The 21,443-nt window shown below is 37.1% G+C and overlaps 1 pseudogene; it reads left to right on the top strand.

Moving 5' to 3' along the window:
- The window catches only part of LOC141424254 (vomeronasal type-2 receptor 116-like), a 71,212-nt pseudogene that overhangs the window by 2,057 nt on the left and 47,712 nt on the right, over nt 1-21,443 (top strand).

The following is a 21,443-nucleotide window of genomic DNA, read 5'->3' on the forward strand; positions in this document are numbered from 1 at the left end:
CTTCACTGAGGGTGGAGGTAACTAAGCAGCTGCCACTGAAAGAGAGGGGAAAAAATCTGGTGAGTCTTCCTAACCACCTGATGAAACTTAGACAGAGCTTCTGCTTACATACCAGCACCAGGACTGGATGCAGAAAGAGTAACACCAGAATTACTAAGACTGAAATTCTATTGTTCCTGAACCTGGAATTTTATTTATGTGTTTGTATGTTTGTTTTCTTCCCTGTTTGCATGTCCACCACCTCTCCCAGTTGATTTCTTGGGTACTCTCTTTTTGTTTTTCTTTCCTTTTTTTCTTTCTTTCTTTGTTTTGTTAGGTCTACTATTGTAAGTAAGCCAATACTAAATTACACACAGACCAGGGACAGAAACAACACCAAGTGGAGTGTTGGGAAGACAAAAAAGGCATGGAAACCTTTCTGGCTCCCAAAATAAAATAATACAGGATTCAGAGGGAAATGAAGAAAACGGATACCCAGTTCCAGATTCCAACAAATCAAAGATAAACTATCCCAAGGAACCCAACGAAGCCCACAAGAACATTCTGAAAGAAGAAATCCTGGAAGTAATCACTGAGAGTTTCATGGATATGATACTAAATAAGGTCAAACAAAACGTACAGGAGGCACTCAAGAAATTCCAAGACAACAAAAATAAAGAATATGAGCAGACACAAAAAAGAATAAATGAAGTCATAGGAGCCCTAAATAAATACCAAAGTGAAACAGACAACACCATAAATAGAGAGATAAATGAATTAAGAACAAAAATTATCAATATTAAAGAGGAAGTGACCCATGGTAATAAAACCTCAGGAAAAAAAAATGAAACAGAAATACAAAACAAAATGGAAAGCAACTCCAGCAGACTAGAACAGCAGAAGACAGAATCTCAGAACTTGAAGATGAAATGGAAATTAAAGTAAAAATTGAAGAACTATTACTCAGACAACTTAACGCCTCTGAAAGGATTATGCAAGAACTCACCAATTCCATCAAAAGACCAAACTTGAGAATCATGGGCATTGAAGAAGGAGAAGAGGTGTAAGCAAAAGGAATTTGTAATATATTAAATAAAATCGTAACAGAAAATTTCCCAAATTAAGAGAAAACTATACTCATTAAGGTACAGGAAGCCTCCAGGACACCAAACAGACATGACCAAAATAGAAATACCCCACAACATCTTATCATTAAAACAACAAGCACAGAGAATAGAGAAAGAATATTGACGGCTGTAAGAGAGACAAAACAGATAACATGCAAAGATAAACCCATTAAAATCACATCACATTTCTCAATGGAAACCTGAAAAACAAAAGAGCACGGAATGAGGCATTCTGGTCACTGAATGAAAATAACTCCAACCCTAGGATACTCTACCCAGCAAAACTATCATTCAAAATAGATGGAGCAATAAAAGTCTTCCATGATAAGCAGAAACTAAAACAATATATGACCACCAAGCCACCACTACAAAAGATTCTTCAAGGAATTCAGCACACAGAAAATGAAAGCAAACAAAGCCATGAGAGGACAGGCAGTACCAGACCACAGGAGAAGAAATGACAAGGAATCAGAGAGTAAAATTGATTCAGCTGCACACAATCAAACCCTTAAACAACAAAAACAAATAAATGACAGAAGTCACTATATACCTATCAATGCTAGCAATGAATGTTAATGGACTTAATTCCCCCATTAAAAGACACTGTTTGGCAAACTGGATTAAAAAGGAAGATCCAACAATCTGCTGCCTTCAGGAGACCCACCTCATTGACAGAAATAAGCACTGGCTCAGAGTGAGAGGCTGGAAGAAGATTTACCAAGCCAATGGTCCCCAAACACAGGCGGGGGTAGCAATACTTATCTCAGAAAAAGTAGACTTCAAACTTACATTGATCAAACAAAATAAAGAAGGACACGCTATACTAATAAAAGGGGAAATAAACCAAAAGGAAATAACAATTATCAACCTATATGCACCAATATTAGTGCACCCAATTTCATCAAACATACCCTGAAGGACCTAAAAGCATATATAGACTCCAACACAGTGGTAATGGGAGACTTTAACACCCCTATCACCAATAGATAGGTCATCCAAACAGAAAATCAATAAATAAATTCTAGAAATAAATCATACCATAGTTCAAATGGACTTAGCTGATGTCTATAGGATATTTCATCCAACTTCCACATAATATACGTTCTTCTCAGCAGCTCGTGGAACTTTTTCCAAAAATTGATCATATCTTAGGGCACAAAGCAAGCCTCAGCAAATATAAGAAAATAGAAATAATCCCATGCGTTATATCTGACCACAAAGCATTAAAATTAGAACTCAACAACAAAAACAACAGTAGAAAGCATACAAACAATTGGAAGCTGAACAACACATTGCTCTATGATCAATGGGTCATTGATGAAATAACAGAGGAAATTAAAAGGCTCCTGGAAGTTAATGAAAATGAAAACATGACCTGCCAGAACCTATGGGACACAGCAAAGGCAGTCCTAAGAGGAAAGTTTATAGCCATGAGGGCATATATTAAAAGGACAGAAAGATCTAACATCAATGACCTAATGCTACATATCAAACTCCTAGAAAAACAAGAACATGCAAAACCCAAAACAAGCAGAAGTAGAGAAATAATAAAAATAAGGGCTGAAATTAATGAAATAGAAACAAACAAACAAACAAAAACCACAAAGAAATGAGAGAAAAGCTGGTTCCTTGAAAAAGTAAACAAGATTGGCAGACCCCTGGCAAACCTGACTAAAATGAGGGAAGAAAAAACCCAAAGCAGTAAAACCAGAAGTGCAAAAGAGGTGTTAGTGAGGATGTGGGGAAAAAATAACACTCGTACCCTAAAGATGGGAATACAAGCTATTACAACCACTCTGGAAAATGACATAGAGAATAGTTAAAAAAACAAATATGGATCTGCCATATGATCCAGCAACCTCACTCCTAGGGATATACACACAGGAATGTGACTCAAGTTACTCCAGAGGCAGCTGCATATCCATGTTTATTGCTGCACTATTCACTATAGCCAAGTTATGGCAACAGCCAAGATACCCCAGTACTGATAAATGCATTAAGAAAATGTGGTATTTATTCACAATGGAACTTTACTCAGCCATTAAGAAAACTGAAATCTTATCATTCGCAAGTAAATGGATGGAACTGGAGAACATCATTCTTAGCGAGGTTAGCCCAGGTCCAGAAGACCAAAAATCACATGTTCTCCCTTTATGTGGGCTTAGATCTAGGGAAAAGGCAGTAATGTTGAATTTGTATCACACCCTAAAGGGAGAGCACATACAGGAGGAATGAGGATAGGTAGGAAAACCCAAAAACTTGAAAGTGTTTGATGCTCCCACTGCAGAGGAACTAATACATAACCTTAAAGCAACAGAGGCCATTATGGGAAGGTGACCAGGAAGTAGTGAAGAGGTCAGGTAGAGATGAATCAGTTCAAGTGGTAATATAATACACTTGTGCATGGAAGCAATGCTAGGAATCTGTCTGTATAGCTATTCTTATCTCAACTAACAAAAATGCAGTGTCTTTCTTATTATTGCTTATGTCTTTTCTTCGACAAAATTGGAGAAAAGGGCAGAACAGGTTCTGCCTGAAAGCAAGGGAGGTGGAGGGAAGATGGAGGGAGGGGGGAAAGGGAGGAGAAATGGCCCAAACAATGTATGCACATATGAATATATGAAAAAAGAAAAACAGAATGTTAAGAAATGGACATGCAATGAACTAAATAACAGCAGTGAAAAAAACCACAAAAAAGAGAATAGATCAATAACAATCATACGGAACTTTATGCCAAAACATTGAGAGTCTAGAAGAAATGGAAACAAATTAGGGACATGCATATTACTAGAACTGAGTCAGAAAGGCATAGAGATCTTGGACAGATGAATAACAAAGATGGAATGAAAATAGAAAGCCTCTTCAAAGAAAAACCAAAGACATAATGGATTCACTGATGAACTGCACCAGTCATTTAAGAACAGCAAGGTCACAGTTACATCTGTCCAAAGAGCTCTGAGATGCTATTTCACAGGTTGAGACCCATAAATTATAATTATGCACTTTCAATTTCAAAAAGACAGAAGAAAATACTTTGAAAGATTTAAGTACAAAGAATGGATATTGTGTTCACAATACTTCAATAGCACAACATAGTATAATGAGGCAAATGGCAGCAAAGAAACCAAATGTCCAGTTTTGTCAATGATAAATGCTCTTAAAAACTCAAAGGGGCAAATGAAGTAAAAATATCAATTTCACATAGGTGTGAAAATGTCAGTAATGTGGATGAGAAATTCAGCAAAGAGATTCTGACAAAAGAATGAAACTGAAATGTTGCAATAGAAAATATTTGGAAAGCATCACCAATCTAAAACCAACCCCCAGAGACTAATGACTCAATGAAGAAATGGGCAAGTGATCTAAGCTGAAATTTTTTCAAAAAACAAACAGAAGTGGTCAAAAACACATGAAGAAGATCTCAGTGCTCCTGGCTATAACAGAAATGCAAATCAAAGCACGTTAAGAATTTGCGTCAGAAGGATTCCAAGATGGAGGCTACAGGGAGGAAGCAAAAAGCATGCTACCTAAAGTAAAATGTTGGAGAGATGCTGGAAATACACCTTACAGGAAAAACCACTGAGAAGAGGCAAAACTTGGACTCCTCCACACCTCCAGCCTGCACAGAGTATCTGCACTTCACGTTAAATGGAGAAACCAGGAGGGCTCCTATGCCATGGCCAGACGCCAGAACCCACATGGCTTGGGAAGATGCAGACCACAAGGTGAGCTAAGTGGCACTCGATACTCCCACAGACAATCCTGAGCCAGATCAGCATAGCCCCCTGGACAGACCAACCCCCAAGCAGGGAAAAAAGAGAAAAAAATTGAATAATAAGCAATAACAACAAAAAAAGACACGTACCAAAGACAGTGGGGTGCCCTGAGTGCTGAAGAGGGGGGAGGGGAAATCCCTCACAACAAGCCAGCTGGAGAAGGCAGGAGCAGTGGCACACACCAAGCAACTAGGGGTGGGAAAGCTTGTAAAAGTGGGAGTGGGAGGAAAGCTCCACAGGAGAGGGGGGAAGACCCACTTCCTGCCTGAGAAACCTGGTGCAGTGTCACCTCCCCCAGTGTGTTTGGAAAGGAGAAAGCTTGTAGCAGTGGTGGTCATGCCAGGAGAATGCTAAGTAAACAAAGCCTGAGGGGCAAGGTGAGTGTTAAGCTCACTCCTGAGATCTGCATAAATAACACCTCCAGCAAAAGCAGGCAGACAGCTGCGGGCAGGGCAGCCACAGCCTCACATAGGCATTCACAGAACTGTCTCCAGAGTCTTTTTTTTCTCTCTTCCTTTGATGAGACAACAATGAAACTACACCTGCATGCTGAAAAATTTACTGAAACTGTATTGCTTTTGAACTTGGGACACTTTGTGGGGTTTTTATTTGTTTTTTGTTGTTTTGTTTTGTTTTGTTTTGTTGCCTTTGATGAGACAATGACAGAACTACTTCTGAGACACCATCTCCAGGATTCGAGGCTGAGGGACAAACACCAAAATTATTAAGACTGAAACTTCATTGCATTTGAACTTGGAGATTTTTTTTCAATCCTCTCTCTGTTGCTCTAATGCCTGTTCAACTTACTTTTGATTAGTACACTACCTCTCCCTGTTTATATCTTTGAAACTTTTTTTTGTTGTTTGTTGGTTTTGATTTTTTTCTACTTTTTTATTTATGTGTTTTTCCCTTTTGTTTAACTTATTTGCTTTCCATCTCCTCTCACTCTTCCATTCTAAATATCACCATTGTTATTATTACAAGCTAGAAAATACTTAATTGCATACAGTACAGGCACAATAACAACACAAGGGCCATGACAGGAAGACAGAAAAAACAGGGAAAACACCTTCCCAACAGCAAAAAATTAGTACAGGAACCAGAGGGAAATGAAGAAAACAGATACTCAGATCCAGACTCCAACAAAATGAAGATAAACTATGCCAAAGAACCCAATGAAGCCCACAAGAACAATCTAAAATAAGAAATACTATAGGTAATCAATGAGAATTTTATAGAGATGATACTGGATATGGTCAACCAAAATGTACAGGTGACACTCAAGAAATTCCAAGATAACAAAAATAGAGAATTTGAGAAAAAACAAGAAGAAATAAAGGAAACCATATAAGCACTGTATAAACACCAAAGTGAAACAAAGAACATGATTAATAAAGAGATAAATGAACTCAGGAGAAAAATAGACATTAAAGAAGAAGTGACTCGGGATATGGAAAGCCTCAGAAAAAAGAACAAAACAGAATTGCAAAACAAAGTGAAAGGCTAATCCAGCAGAATACAACAAACAGAAGACAGAATCTCAGAAGTCAAAGATGAAATGGCAATTAAAGGAAAAGCCAAAGAACTATTAGTTAAACAACTCAAGGCCTGTGAAAAGAAAATGCAAGAACTCACTGACTCCATCAAAAGAACAAACCTGAAAATCCTGGCCATCAAAGAAGGAGAAGAGGTGCAAGCAAACGACATGCATTATACATTCAACAAAATAATAACTGAAAATTTCCCAAATCTACAGAAATCTAGTCCCATAGAGATGCAAGAGGCCTCCAGAACACCAAACAGACCAGATCAAAATAGAACTACCCCACGGCATATCATTATTAAAACAACAACTACAGAAACTAGAGAAAGAATATTGAAGGCTGTAAGAGAGAAAAAACAAATAACATGCAAAGGTAAATGCATCAAAAACAAAGCAGACTTCTCAACAGAAACATTAAAAGCAAGAAGAGCTTAGGGTGTGGTCTTCCAGGCACTGAATGAAAATAACTTCAACCCCAGGATACTCTACCCAGCAAAACTATCACTCAAAATAGATGAAGCAATAAAAGTCTTCCACAATAAGCAGAAACTAAAACAGTATGTGACCACAAAGCCACCACTACAAAAGATTCTTCAAGGGATTTGCACACAGAAACAGAAAGCAAACAAAACCATGACAACTAAGGCAGTCCCAAACCACAGGAGAAGAAAGAGCAAGAGAGTAGAGAGTAACCTCAACTTAGGTACACACAATCAAACCTTCAAACAACTAAGACAACTAAATGACAGGAATCACCACATACCTATCAGTACTAACACTTAATGTTAATGGACTTAATTCACCCATCAAAAGGCACCATTTGATGAAATTCATTAAAGAGTAAGACCCAATAATTTGTTGCTTACAGGAGACCCATCCCACTGACAGAAATAAGCAAAGAATTACTATGAAAGCCTGGAAGAAGATTTACCAAGACAATGGTCCCTGAAAGCAGGCAAGAGTAGCAATACTTACCTCTGACAAAGTAGACTTCAAACCTACAGTGATCAAACGAGATAGAGAAGGACATTCCATACTAATAAAAGGGGAAATAAACCAAAAGAAAATAACAATTATCAATCTATATGTACCCAATGTCAACGCACACAATTTCATCAAACATACCCTGAAGGACCAAAAAGCATGTATTAGCTACAATACTGTGATCATGGGAGACTTTAACACCCCATTATCAAAAGATAGGTCACCCAAACAAAAACTCAATAAGGAAATCTTAGATCTAAAATATACAAAGATCAAATGGACCTACTTGATGTCTACAGAACACTTCATCCAACTTCTACACAATATACATTCTTCTCAGCATCCCATGGAACCTTCTCCAAAATAGATCATATGCTAGGGCACCAAGAAAGCCTCTGAAAATATAAGAAAATACATAATATACCATACATACTATCTGATCATAATGCAATAAAACTAGAACTCAAAACAATATTAAAGAAAATCATGCAAACAGCTGGAAACTGAATTACTCATTACTTAATGAACAATGGGTCATTGTTGAAATAAAAGAGGAAGTTAAAAAATTCCTGGAAGTCAATGAAAATGAAAACCCAACCTACAGGGACCTATGAGACACAGCAAAGGCTGTCCTGAGAGGAAAGTTTATAGCCATCAGTGCATATATTAAAAAGACTGAAAGATCCCAAATAAATGACCTAATGATACATCTCAAACTCCTAGAAATCAAAAACAAGCAAATCCCAAAACAAATAGAAGGACACAAATAATAAAAAAAGAGCTGAAATCAATGAAATAGAAACCAAAACAACCATACAAAGGATTAATAAAACAAAAAATTGGTTCTTTGAAAAAATAAACAAGATCAACAGACCCCTGGCAAACGTGACTCAAATGAGGAGAGAAAAAACCCAAATTAGTACAATCAGGAATGTAAAAGGGGAGTTAACAACAAACACCATGGAAATCCAGGAAAACATCAGAGACTACTTTGAGAAACTATATACAAATAAATTTGAAAATCTTAAAGAAATGGGCAAATTTCTGGATACATATGATTGTCCAAAACTGAACCAAGAGGATATTAATCACCTAAAGAGATCAATAACACAAAATGAAATTGAAGCAGCAATCAAGAGGCTCCCCAAGAAGAAAAGTCCAGCACCTGATGCATTCTCTGCTGAATTCTATCAGACCTTTAAAGAAGAACTGATACAAACCCTCCTTAAACTGTTCCATAAAATAGAAGGGGAAGGAAAACTGCCTAACACATTTTATGAAGCCAGTATTACACTTATCCCAAAACCAGGCAAAGACACCTCCAAAATGGAGAAATGTAAGCCAATCTCCTTAACGAACTTTGATGCAAAAATCCTCAATAAAATAATGGCAAACCGAATTCAACACATCAAAAAGATCTTTCACCATGACCAAGTAGGCTTCATCTCAGGAATGCAGGGGTGGTTCAGCATACAAAAATCAAAAACATAATAAACCACATTAACAGAAGCAAAGACAAAAACCACTTGATCATCTCAATAGATGCAGAAACAGGCTTTGATAAGATTCAACACCATTTCATGATAAAAGCTCTAGGAAAACTAGGAATAGAAGGGAAGTACCTCACCACTATAAAAGCTATATATGACAAACTTGAAGTCAGCATTATACTTAATGCAGAAAAACTGAAACCATTCCCTCTAAAATCAGGAACGAGACAAGCATGCCCACTATCTCCACTTCTGTTCAACATAGTACTGGAATTCCAAGCCAGAGCAATTAGGCAAGAAGAAATAATAAAAGGAATACAAATAGATAAAGAAATGGTCAAAATATCCCTATATGCAGATGACATGATCCTGTACCTTAAAGACCCAAAAAAACTCTCCTCAAAAGCTCCTAGACACCATCAATAACTATAGCAAGGTAGCAGGATATAAAATCAACTTAGAAAAATCATTAGCCTTTCTATACACTAATAATGTATAATGAAAAAACTGAGAAAGAATGTATGAAAACAATTCCTTTTACAATAGCTTCAAAAAAATCAAATACCTAAGTGTAAACCTAACAAAGGATGTGGTCGAACTCTACAAGGAAACCTGTAAACTTCTGAAGAAAGAGATTGAGGAAAATTATAGAAAGTGGAGAGATCACCCATGTTCATAGATTGGTAGAATCAACATAGTAAAAATGTCTATACTCCCCAAAGTAACCTACATGTTTAATGCAATTCCCATCAAAACTCCTATGACATTCATTAAAGAGATTGAAAAATCTACCGGTAAATTTATATGGAAACATAAGAGGCCACAAATAGCCAAGGCAATAGTGAAAAGAACAATGCTGGAGGTATCACAATACCCGACTTCAAACTATATTACAAAGCAATAGGAGAGGATTCCAAGATGGCGGCTAGAGGTAGGAAGCAGAAAGCGACCCTCCTATAGTGAAATCTTGGAGAGACGCTGGAGACACACTTTGCAGGCATAATCACCGAGAAAAGGCATAACTTTGACGCCTCCACATCTCGAGCCGGTGCAGAGAATCTCCACTTCACGTTAAATGGAGAAACGAGGAGGGCCCCCGGGGCCGCCAGTGGCCAGCACCCATACGGCTTGGGAAGACGCGGACCAGGTGAGCTTCACGGTACCGTGGTAGCCACAAAGACAAGCCTGGGCCAGAGCAGCATAGCCCCGTGGACAGACTGACCTCCACCCAGGAAAAAAAAAAGAGAAACTGAGTAATAAGCAATAAGAACAGTTAAGACACACTGGAAAGAGGGTGGGGCACCCTGAGTGCTGAAAACTGGGGGAAGGGAATCCTTCCCGGGACTGTAAATAAACAAGCCAGGTGGGCCAGAGAGCCTCTGGTGGGAGTGGGGCACGTGCCCAGCAACCAGAAGCGGGGATGCTTGTGAGAGGAGGGAAGACCCACTTCCCACGTGAACTGTAAACAAATATGGCAGCTGGCAGGAGCAGCAGCACCGCCCAGTAAGCAGGAGCAGGAAAGCTTCTGAAAGTGGCAGTGGGAGGAAAACTTCAGAGGAGAGGGGGGAAGAGCCACCTCCCACATGAACTGTAAATAAATACGCAGGCCTGACAACGCGGGGGCAGTGTCACCTTTCCCAGTGCTTGGAAAGGGGAAAGCCTGTAGCAGAGGCTCCCGCACAGGAGAACTCTGAGCAAACAAAGCCTGTGGGACCAGGTGAGTGCTAGTTCACCTCAGAGATCTGCATAAATAACGCCGCCAGCTACAGGCTGAGAGCAGCAGGCAGGCAAACCACAGTTGCAGATACCACTCTCAGAGCTGTCTCCAGACGCTTTTTTTCCTTTTTCTCCCTACCTTTGATGAGAGAACAACCGAATTACACCTGTAAGCCGAAAAACTTACTGAAAGTGTATTGCATTTGAACTGGGGACACTTGGTGGGGCTTTTGTGTGTGTGTGTGTGTGTGTGTGTGTGTGAGTGTGTAGTTTTGTTCTACTTTATGCATCCCCTTTGATGAGACAACTACAGAACAACATCTGAGGCACCAACTCCAGGACTGGAGATTGAGACGGACACCCAAATTATTAAGACTGAAACTGCATTGCATATAAACTTGGAAGTTATTTTGGTTTTTTTTTTTAATTTTCTATTTTCAATTTTATTTTAATTCATTTTTATATATAGATATTACTTTCATTTACTTATTTTTTATTTTTTTATCTTTGATTTTCAATCCTCTCTCTGTCGTTCTAATGTCTGTTCAGCTTACTGTCGATTAGTACACTAACACTCCCTGTTTATACCTTTGAAACTCTCTTGTCTGATACCTTGTTCTGCTTTCTCCCTCTTGTCTGTATATTTGTTTTCCCCTTTTCTTTAACTTCTTGCTTTCCATCTCAGCTCACTCTTCCATTCTAAATATTACCATTGTTATTATTACAAGCTAGAAAATACTTAATTACACACAGTACAGGAACAGTAACAACACCAAAGACAATGATGGGAAGACAGAAAAAACAGGGAAACCAGTTTCCCCACAGCAAAAAAATTAGTACAGGAACCAGAGGGGAATGAAGAGAACAGAAACTCAGATCCAGACTCCAACAAAATGAAGATAAACTATGCCAAAGGACCCAATGAAGCACACAAGAATAATTTAAAAGAAGACATACTACAAGTACTCAATGAGAATTTTATAGAGATGATACTGGATAGGGTCAACCAAAATGTACAGGAGACACTCAAGAAATTCCAAGACAATAAAAATAGAGAATTTGAAAAAGCAAAAGAAGAAATAAAGGAAACCATAGAAGCACTGTATAAACACCAAAGTGAAAGAGAGAACACAATGAATAAATGGATAAATGAACTCAGGACAAAAATAGACAACAATAAAGAAGAAAACTGCCAGGATATGGAAAACCTCAGAAAAAAGAACGAAACAGAACTGCAAAACAAAACGGAAGGCCAATCCAGCAGAATAGAACAAACAGAAGACAGAATCTCAGAACTTGAAGATGAAATGGTAATTAAGGGAAAAACTGAAGAACTATTAATTAAACAACTCAAGACCTGTGAAAAGAAAATGCAAGAACTCACTGACTCCATCAAAAGACCAAACTTGAGAATCATGGGCATCGAAGAAGGAGAAGAGGTGCAAGCGAAGGGAATGCGTAATATATTCAACAAAATAATAACAGAAAATTTCCCAAATCTAGAGAAAGATATTCCCATACAAATGCAAGAGGCCTCCAGGACACCAAACAGACCAGATCAAAATAGAACTACTCCACGACATATCATCACTAAAACAACAAGTTCAGAAACTAAGAAAAGAATATTGAAGGCTGTAAGAGAGAAAAAACAAGTAACATACACAGGTAAACCCATCAAAATCACAGCAGACTTCTCAACAGAAACATTAAAAGCAAGAAGAGCATGGGGTGAGATCTTTGGGCACTGAATGAAAATAACTTCAACCCCTGGATACTCTACCCAGCAAAGCTATCATTCAAAATAGATGGAGCAATAAAAGTCTTCCATGATAAGCAGAAACTAAAACAACATGTGACCACAAAGCCACCATTACAAAAGATTCTGCAAGGGATCCTGCACACAGAAAGTGACACCCAACTTTACCATGAAAAGGCAGGCAGCACCAAACCACAGGATAAGAAAAAGCAAGACATTAGAGAGTAACATGAAGTTTGGTACACACAATCAAACCTTCAAACAACTAAGACAACTAAATGGCAGGAATCACCACATACCTATCAGTACTAACACTTAATGTTAATGGACTTAATTCACCCATCAAAAGACACCGTTTGACAAAATGGATTAAAAAAGAAGATCCAACAATTTGTTGCTTACAGGAGAATCATCTCACCGACAGAAATAAGCATATGCTTAGGATGAAAGGCTGGAAGAAGATTTACCAAGCCAATGGTCCCCGAAAACAAGCAGGAGTAGCAATACTTATCTCTGACAAAGTAGACTTCAAACCTACATTGATCAAACGAGATAAAGAAGGACATTCCATACTAATAAAAGGGGAAATAGACCAAAAGGAAATAATAATCATCAATCAATACGCACCCAATGTCAACACACCCAATTTCATCAAACATATCCTGAAAGACATAAAAACATATATAAACGGCAAAACAGTGGTTGTGGGAGACTTTAACACTCCATTATCATCAATAGATAGGTCATCCAAACAAAAACTCAATAAAGAAATCCAAGATCTAAAATGTGCAATAGATCAAGTGGACCTAGTAGATGTCTACAGAACATTTCATCCAACCTCTACACAATATACATTCTTCTCAGCAGCCCATGGAACCTTCTCCAAAATAGATCATATCCTAGGGCACAAAGCAAGCCTCAGCAAATATAAGAAAATAGAAATAATACCATGCATACTATCTGACCACAATGCAGTAAAAGTAGAACTCAACAAGAAAAGTAAAGACAAAAAACATGCAAACAGCTGGAAACTAAATAACTCATTACTTAATGAAGAGTGGATCATCGATGCAATAAAAGAGGAAATGAAAAAGTTCCTGGAAGTCAATGAAAATGAAAACACAACCTACCGGAACCTATGGGACACAGCTAAGGCAGTCTTGAGAGGAAAGTTTATAGCCATGAGTGCATATATTAAAAAGATTGAAAGATCCCAAATCAATGACCTAATGATACATCTCAAACTCCTAGAAAAACAAGAACAAGCAAATCCCAAAACAAATAGAAGGAGAAAAATAATAAAAATAAGAGCTGAAATCAATGAAATAGAAACCAAAAAAACCATACAAAGAATTAATGAAACAAAAAGTTGGTTCTTTGAAAAAATAAACAAGATCGATAGACCCTGGCAAACCTGACTAAAATGAGGAGAGAAAAAACCCAAATTAGTAGGATCAGGAATGCAAAAGAGGAGATAACAACAAACACCATGGAAGTCCAGGAAATCATCAGAGACTACTTTGAGAACCTGTATTCAAATAAATTTGAAAATCTAAAAGAAATGGACAGATTTCTAGATACATATGATCATCCAAAACTGAACCAAGAGGAAATTAATCACCTGAATAGACCTATAACACAAAATGAAATTAAAGCAGCAATCAAGAGTCTTCACAAAAAGAAAAGTCCAGGACCTGATGGATTCTCTGCTGAATTCTATCAGACCTTTAAAGAAGAACTGATACCAACCCTCCTTAAACCGTTCCAGGAAATAGAAAGGGAAGGAAAACTGCCAAACACATTTTATGAAGCCAGTATTACACTTATCTCAAAACCAGGCAGACACCTCCAAAAAGGAGAACTATAGGCCAATCTCCTTAATGAACATTGATGCAAAAATCCTCAATAAAATAATGGCAAACCGAATTCAGCAACACATCAAAAAGATTATTCACCACGACCAAGTAGGCTTCTTCCCAGGGATGCAGGGGTGGTTCAACATATGAAAATCAATAAATGTAATAAACCACGTTAACAGAAGCAAAGACAAAAACCACTTGATCATCTCAATAGATGCAGAAAAAGCCTTTGATAAGATCCAACATCATTTCATGATAAAAGCTAAAAGAAAAGTAGGAATAGAAGGAAAGTTCCTCAACATTATAAAAGCTATATATGACAAACCTACAGCCAGCATTATACTTAATGGAGAAAAATTAAAACCATTCCCTCTAAAATCAGGAACCAGACAAGGATGCCCACTATCTCCACTCCTATTCAACATAGTACTGGAATTCCTAGCCAGAGCAATTAGGCAAGAAGAAGGAATAAAAGGAATACAAATAGGTAAAGAAACTGTCAAAATATCCCTATTTGCAGACGACATGATCCTATACCTTAAAGACCCAAAAAAACTCTACTCAGAAGCTTCTAGACATCATCAATAGCTGTAGCAAGGTAGCAGGATATAAAATCAACATAGAAAAATCAGTATTTCTATACACTAACAATGAGCAAATGCAAAAAGAATGTATGAAAACAATTCCATTTACAATAGCCTCAAAAAAAATCAAATACCTAGGTTTAAACCTAACAAAAGATGTGAAAGACCTCTACAAGGAAAACCATACACTTCTGAAGAAAGAGATTGAGGAAGACTATAGAAAGTGGAGAGATCTCCCATGCTCATGGATTGGTAGAATCAACATAGTAAAAATGTCGATACTCCCCAAAGTAATCTACATGTTTAATGCAATTCCCATCAAAATTCCAATGACATTCATTAAAGAGATTGAAAAATCTACTGTTAAATTTACATGGAAACACAAGAGGCCATGAATAGCCAAGGCAATACTCAGTCAAAAGAACAATGCAGGAGGTATCACAATACCTGACTTCAAACTATATTACAAAGCAATAACAATAAAAACAGCATGGTACTGGCACAAAAACAGACATGAAGACCAGTGGAACACAATAGAGGATTCAGATATGAAGCCACACAACTATAAGCAACTTATCTTTGACAAAGGTGCTAAAAATATATGATGGAGAAATAGCAGCCTCTTCAACAAAAACTGCTGGGAAAACTGGTTAGCAGTCTGCAAAAAACTGAAACTAGATCCATGTATATCACCCTATACCAAGATTAATTCAAAATGGATCAAGGATCTTAATATCAGACCCCAAACTCTTAAGTTGATACAAGAAAGAGTAGGAAATACTCTGGAGTTAGTAGGTATAGGTAAGAACTTTCTCAATGAAACCCCAGTAGCACAGCAACTAAGAGATAGCATAGATAAATGGGACCTCATAAAACTAAAAAGCTTCTGTTCATCAAAAGAAATGGTCTCTAAACTGAAGAGAACACCCACACAATCGGAGAAAATATTTGCCAACGATACATCAGACAAAGGACTGATAACCAGAATATACAGGGAACTTAAAAAACTAAATTCTCCCAAAACTAATGAACCAATAAAGGAATGGGTACGTGAACTAAACAGAACTTTCTCAAAAGAAGAAATTTAAATGGCCAGAAAACACATGAAACAATGCTCACCATCTCTAGCAATAAAGCAAATGCAAATTAAAACCACACTAAGATTCCACCTCACCCCTGTTAGAATAGCCATCATCAGCAACACCACCAACAACAGGTGTTGGCGAGGATGCGGGGAAAAAGGAACACTCTTACACTGTTGGTGGGAATGTAGACTAGTACAACCACTCTGGAAAAAATTTGGAGGCTACTTAAAAAGCTGGACATCGATCTACCATTTGATCCAGCAATACCACTCTTGGGGATATACCCAAAACACTGTTACTCCAGAGGGCACCTGCACATCCATGTTTATTGCAGCACTATTCACAATAGCCAAGTTATGGAAACAGCCAAGATGCCCCACACTGACGAATGGATTAAGAAAATGTGTTATCTATACACAATGGAATTTTATGCAGCCATGAAGAACGAAATGTTATCATTCACTGGTAAATGGATGGAATTGGAGAACATCATTCTGAGTGAGGTTAGCCTGGCTCAAAAAACCAAAAATCATATGTTCTCCCTCATATGTGGACATTAGATCAAGGGCAAACACAACAAGGGGATTGGACTATGAGCACATGATAAAAGCGAGAGCACACAAGGGAGGGGTGAGGATAGGTAAGACACCTAAAAAACTAGCTAGTATTTGTTGCCCTTAATGCAGAGAAACTAAAGCATATACCTTAAAGCAACTGAGGCCAATAGGAAAAGGGGAACAGGTACTAGAGAAAAGGTTAGATCAAAAAGAATTAACCTAGAAGGTAACACCCATGCACAGGAAATCAATGTGAGTCAATGCCCTGTATAGCTATCCTTATCTCAACCAGCAAAAACCCTTGTTCCTTCCTGTTATTGCTTATACTCTCTCTACAACAAAATTAGAGATAAGGGCAAAATAGTTTCTGCTGGGTATTGGGGGGGGAGAGGGAGGGGGGGAGTGGATGGTAAAGGAGGGGGTGGGGGCTGGGGGGAGAAATGAACCAAGCCTTGTATGCACATATGAATAATAAAAGAAAAATGAAAAAAAACAACAACAAAGCAATAGCAATAAAAACAGCATGGTACTGGCACAAAAACAGACATGAAGACCAGTGGAAAAGAATAGAGCCCCCAGATATGAAGCCACACAACTATAACCAACTTAACTTTGACAAAAGTGCTAAAAATATATGATGGAGAAACGACGGTCTCTTCAACAAAAACTGCTGGGAAAACTGGTTAGCAGTCTGCAAAAAACAAACTATTTCCATATATATCACCATATACCAATATTAACTCAAAATAGATCAAGGATCTTAATATAAGACCCCAAACTCTAAAGTTGATACAGGAAAGGGTAGAAAATACTCTGGAATTAGTAGTTATAGGTAAGAATTTTCTCAATGGAACCCCAGCAGCGCAAGAATTAAGAGATAGCAGAGATAATTGGGACTTCATAAAACCAAAAAACTTGTGCTCAACAAAAGAAATGGTCTCTCAACTTAAGAGAACACCCACAGAGTGGGAGAAAATATTGGCCACCTACACATCAGAAAAGGACTGATAACCAGAATATATAGGGAACTTAAAAAACTAAATTCTCCCAAAATTAATGAACCAATAAAGAAATGGGCACGTGAACTAAACAGAACTTTCTCAAAAGAAGAAATTCAAATGGCTAAAAAACACATGAAAAAATGCTCACCATCTCTAGCAATAAAGGAAATGCAAATTAAAACCACACTAAGATTCCACCTCACCTCTGTTAAAATGGCCATGATTAGCAACCCCATTAACACCAAGCGTTGGTGAAAAAGGAACCCTCTTACACTGCTGGTGGGAATATAATCTAGTACAACCACTCTGGAAAAAAATTTGGAGGCTACTTAAAAAGCTAAACATTGATCTACCATATGATCCGGCAAGAGTACTCTTGGGGATATACCCAAAAGACTGTGACACAGGTTACTCCATAGGCACCTGCACACCCATGTTTATTGCAGCACTATTCACAATAGCCAGGTTATGGAAACAGCCAAGATGTCCCAGTACTGAAGAATGGATTAAGAAAATGTGGTATTTATACACAATGGATTTTTGTGCACCCATGAAGAACGAAATGTTATCATTCGCTGGTAAATGGAGGGAATTGGAAAACATCATTCTGAGTGAGGTTAGCCTGGCCCAAAAGACCAAAAATTGTATGTTCACCCTCATATGCGGACATTAGTTCAAGGGCAAACACAACAAGGGGATTGGACTTTGATCACATGATAAAGCAAGAGCACACAAGGGAGGTATGAGGACAGGTAAGACACCTAAAATCTAGCTAGCATTTGTTGCCCTGAATGCAGAGAAACTAAAGCAGATACTTTAAAGCAACTGAGGCCAATAGAAGAAGGGGATCAGGAACTAGAGAAAAGGTTAGTTCAAGAAGAATTAACTTAGAAGGTAACACACTTGCACAGGAATTGGATGTGAATCAACTCCCTGTATAGCTATCCTTACCTCAACTAGCAAAAACCCTTGTTCCTCCCTATTATTGCTTATACTCTCTCTTCAACAAAATTAGAGATAAGGGCAAAATAGTTTCTGCCGGGTATCGGGGGGGGGGTAGATGGAGTGGGCCTGGGGGGGTAAGAGGGGGTGGGGGAAGAGGGGAGAAATGACCCAAACATTGTGTGCACATATGAATAATAAAAAAGAATTTGCCTCACTCCTCTTAGAATGGCTATCATCAAGAACACAAAACAACAAATGTTGGTGAGGATGCGAATGTGAAACGGAACTGCAAATTGTTCCTTTGTTTACTAAATTAGTACAACCATGAGGAAAGCAGTGTGGAGGTAACTCAATAAACTAATAAGAGAACTATCATAAGATCCAGCAATACCACTCTTGGGCATATATTCAAATGACTGTATATCAGGATACAATAAACACACTGGCACACCCATGTTTAATGCAGTATTATTCACAATGGCCAAGCTATGGAAAAAACTCCAGTTCTCTACAACTGAGGAAAAGATTAAGAAAATGTGGTATTTATACAGCATGGATATTTTTCAGTCATACAGAAGAATAAAACATTTTTTGTGCAGGTAAATGGATGGAACTGGAGAGCATAATGTTATGCAAAGTAAGCCACATTCAGAAAGATACAGGTCACATGTTTTCTCTAACAGGTGGAACATAGGTCCAAATACAAATACTAGCAAGCAGTATGTATATTCAATATACATATAGCATCATTCAAATGTGGGAGTGTAAGAAGACACTAGGGAGGAGGGAAAGGAGAAGAGAATGATAGAGTGTGAATAATATTAAAATATTTTGCATCTGTGTAGGAAAAAGACACAATGAAACACACTCTGAAAACTGCTGAACAATAAAGGGTAATGGATAAAGGACAAGGAAAAGTAATAAGGAGGCTAGACTGATTAAATTATGATATGCTTCGAGACATAATACCAAGTCAAGCCCCCTTCTACAATCAAAAGACCCTTAGACAGTGAAGGTCAGGAATGAAAACATGTTGTTAAGGGAAGGGTAACAGTGGGAGGTGGAGGGAAAGATGAAAAAGGTAAAGAAGGTTGAAGATGGCTGATGTGTATTCTGCACATGTATGAATACGGAATAATGAAACTGATGAAGTCAATTTAAGAAGAGGGACAAGGAACAGAATAAGGGAGAGGATGAACCAAACTGGGGTACATTGTACACATATATGTTAATGTCACATTGAGACCCCTTGTACACCTATTAAATAATGATAAAATGTAGAAAAGAAATGTCTTGAATTTCAAATAACATTATGATTTTATTGTATTCACGTAGACATAAATAAAGAAATCTGTCATGTTCACTAAGCCAATATTGCAGAAGATACAGGAATCCCACACACAGATGAAGAAGAAATATGGTCAAAGTCAATAGAGTCAGGGAAAGACTAAATCCCATTTGAAGAATAAACAATCAAATGAGAATTAAGGAAGAATCACAGATGGTGAATTTCATAAAGTACAAAACTCCAAGTTGAATAATGGGAACTAAAGAGATGTGAAAGTAATGAAGTGGAATATAAAATAACAATATAAATATTCAATGAAAAAAATTGGAACTTTACAAGATAAACAAGATTGACAATCCCTTACTCATACTTATCACCCCCATAAAAGAGAGAGAAGAATCTAGTAAATAAAATGAAATGTGAAAAAGTGGATATTAGAATTTTGGATACCACTGAAATCCAGAGGATCAATAAGGGATATTTTGAAAGGTGTATTAAAATGAATTTGAAAATTTGACAAAATGGATAAATTTCTAGGCATGTAAGACCAAACTAATTGAAAGAATAGAATCTAAAAAACCCAAACAGATTTATATTGTGCAATGATATGACATGTTAACAGAACTTCCCAACAAAGTAACACCCTGGACTAGATTGATTCACTGCTAAATTCTCCCAGAACTTAAAAAAAAGAAAGAACACCAATGGTTCTCAAACTATCTTGTAAATTGAAAAGGAAAAAATGTCCTGAATACATCCTACCAATACAGTATTAACCTGATAACAAAGCCAAAAAAGGACAAAAACAAAACAAAAAAGGAAATAATACAAAAATATCCTTGAAACATAGACACAAAAATTGTCCAAAAATTACAAATAGTAATCAACAAAACATTTGAGAAGCAAAACTAGCAATGCTACATTAAAACTGACTCAAAAATATAGTACAGTCATAGTGTCAAAAGACAGCATGCAGTAGAATAAAGACTATCATTAACATAACACCAGAATTTAATATCCTTCTAGAATTTCTTAGTCTATTGTACATACAATAAACTAGTAGTAAAGAAAGAATGAAAAGTAAGAAGTAGGTCAGATTATTTTTCAGAAAATGAGTGTGTTCACCTGGAAATTCAAATGAATATATGTAGAGGTTTCACAATTAATACAGAGGTACCATAGCCAAACAAAGAGAAAATATGCAATTGCCAATTACTCAAAGAAGAAGCAATCACATAAAGCCTGAGAATGAAGTAGGAATACTGTAGCAATAGACATAAGTACAATATAACTGGCTCCTAACCAACTAGAAAACCTTACCCAGGAACAGCAAATTATTTTTTAAAAATTATAGATTTCAATGTTTATGAACAAGTTTTATTAATGAAACTTGTTCAAAGGAAAAGTTGCTCAAAGATGTGAAAATGTCCATCTACATAAGTGATTTATAGATTCATGGTAATGTCTTCAAAACTAATGATATTACAAAAACTTACCACAAATGCTTTTGTAAGTTTCATCTTAAAGAAGTGTTGGAATTTTTTGAAGATAAATAATGTTTAATCTAACATAAATTATATGAAATATTTATATGTACTGAAACATAACAGGTTACCCGTTAAATATGTATAATTTACTTTTTATGCATCAGTTATACAATATCATCACGAAAATATGTAAAAGGTGAAAAATCTGACATTATTCAAAGTAGTAGGAAAACAATCACAAAAATTTCACAAAATTCACTGAATTC

The sequence above is a fragment of the Castor canadensis genome, chromosome 6 (assembly GCF_047511655.1).
Source record: "Castor canadensis chromosome 6, mCasCan1.hap1v2, whole genome shotgun sequence".
Lineage (NCBI taxonomy): Eukaryota > Metazoa > Chordata > Mammalia > Rodentia > Castoridae > Castor > Castor canadensis.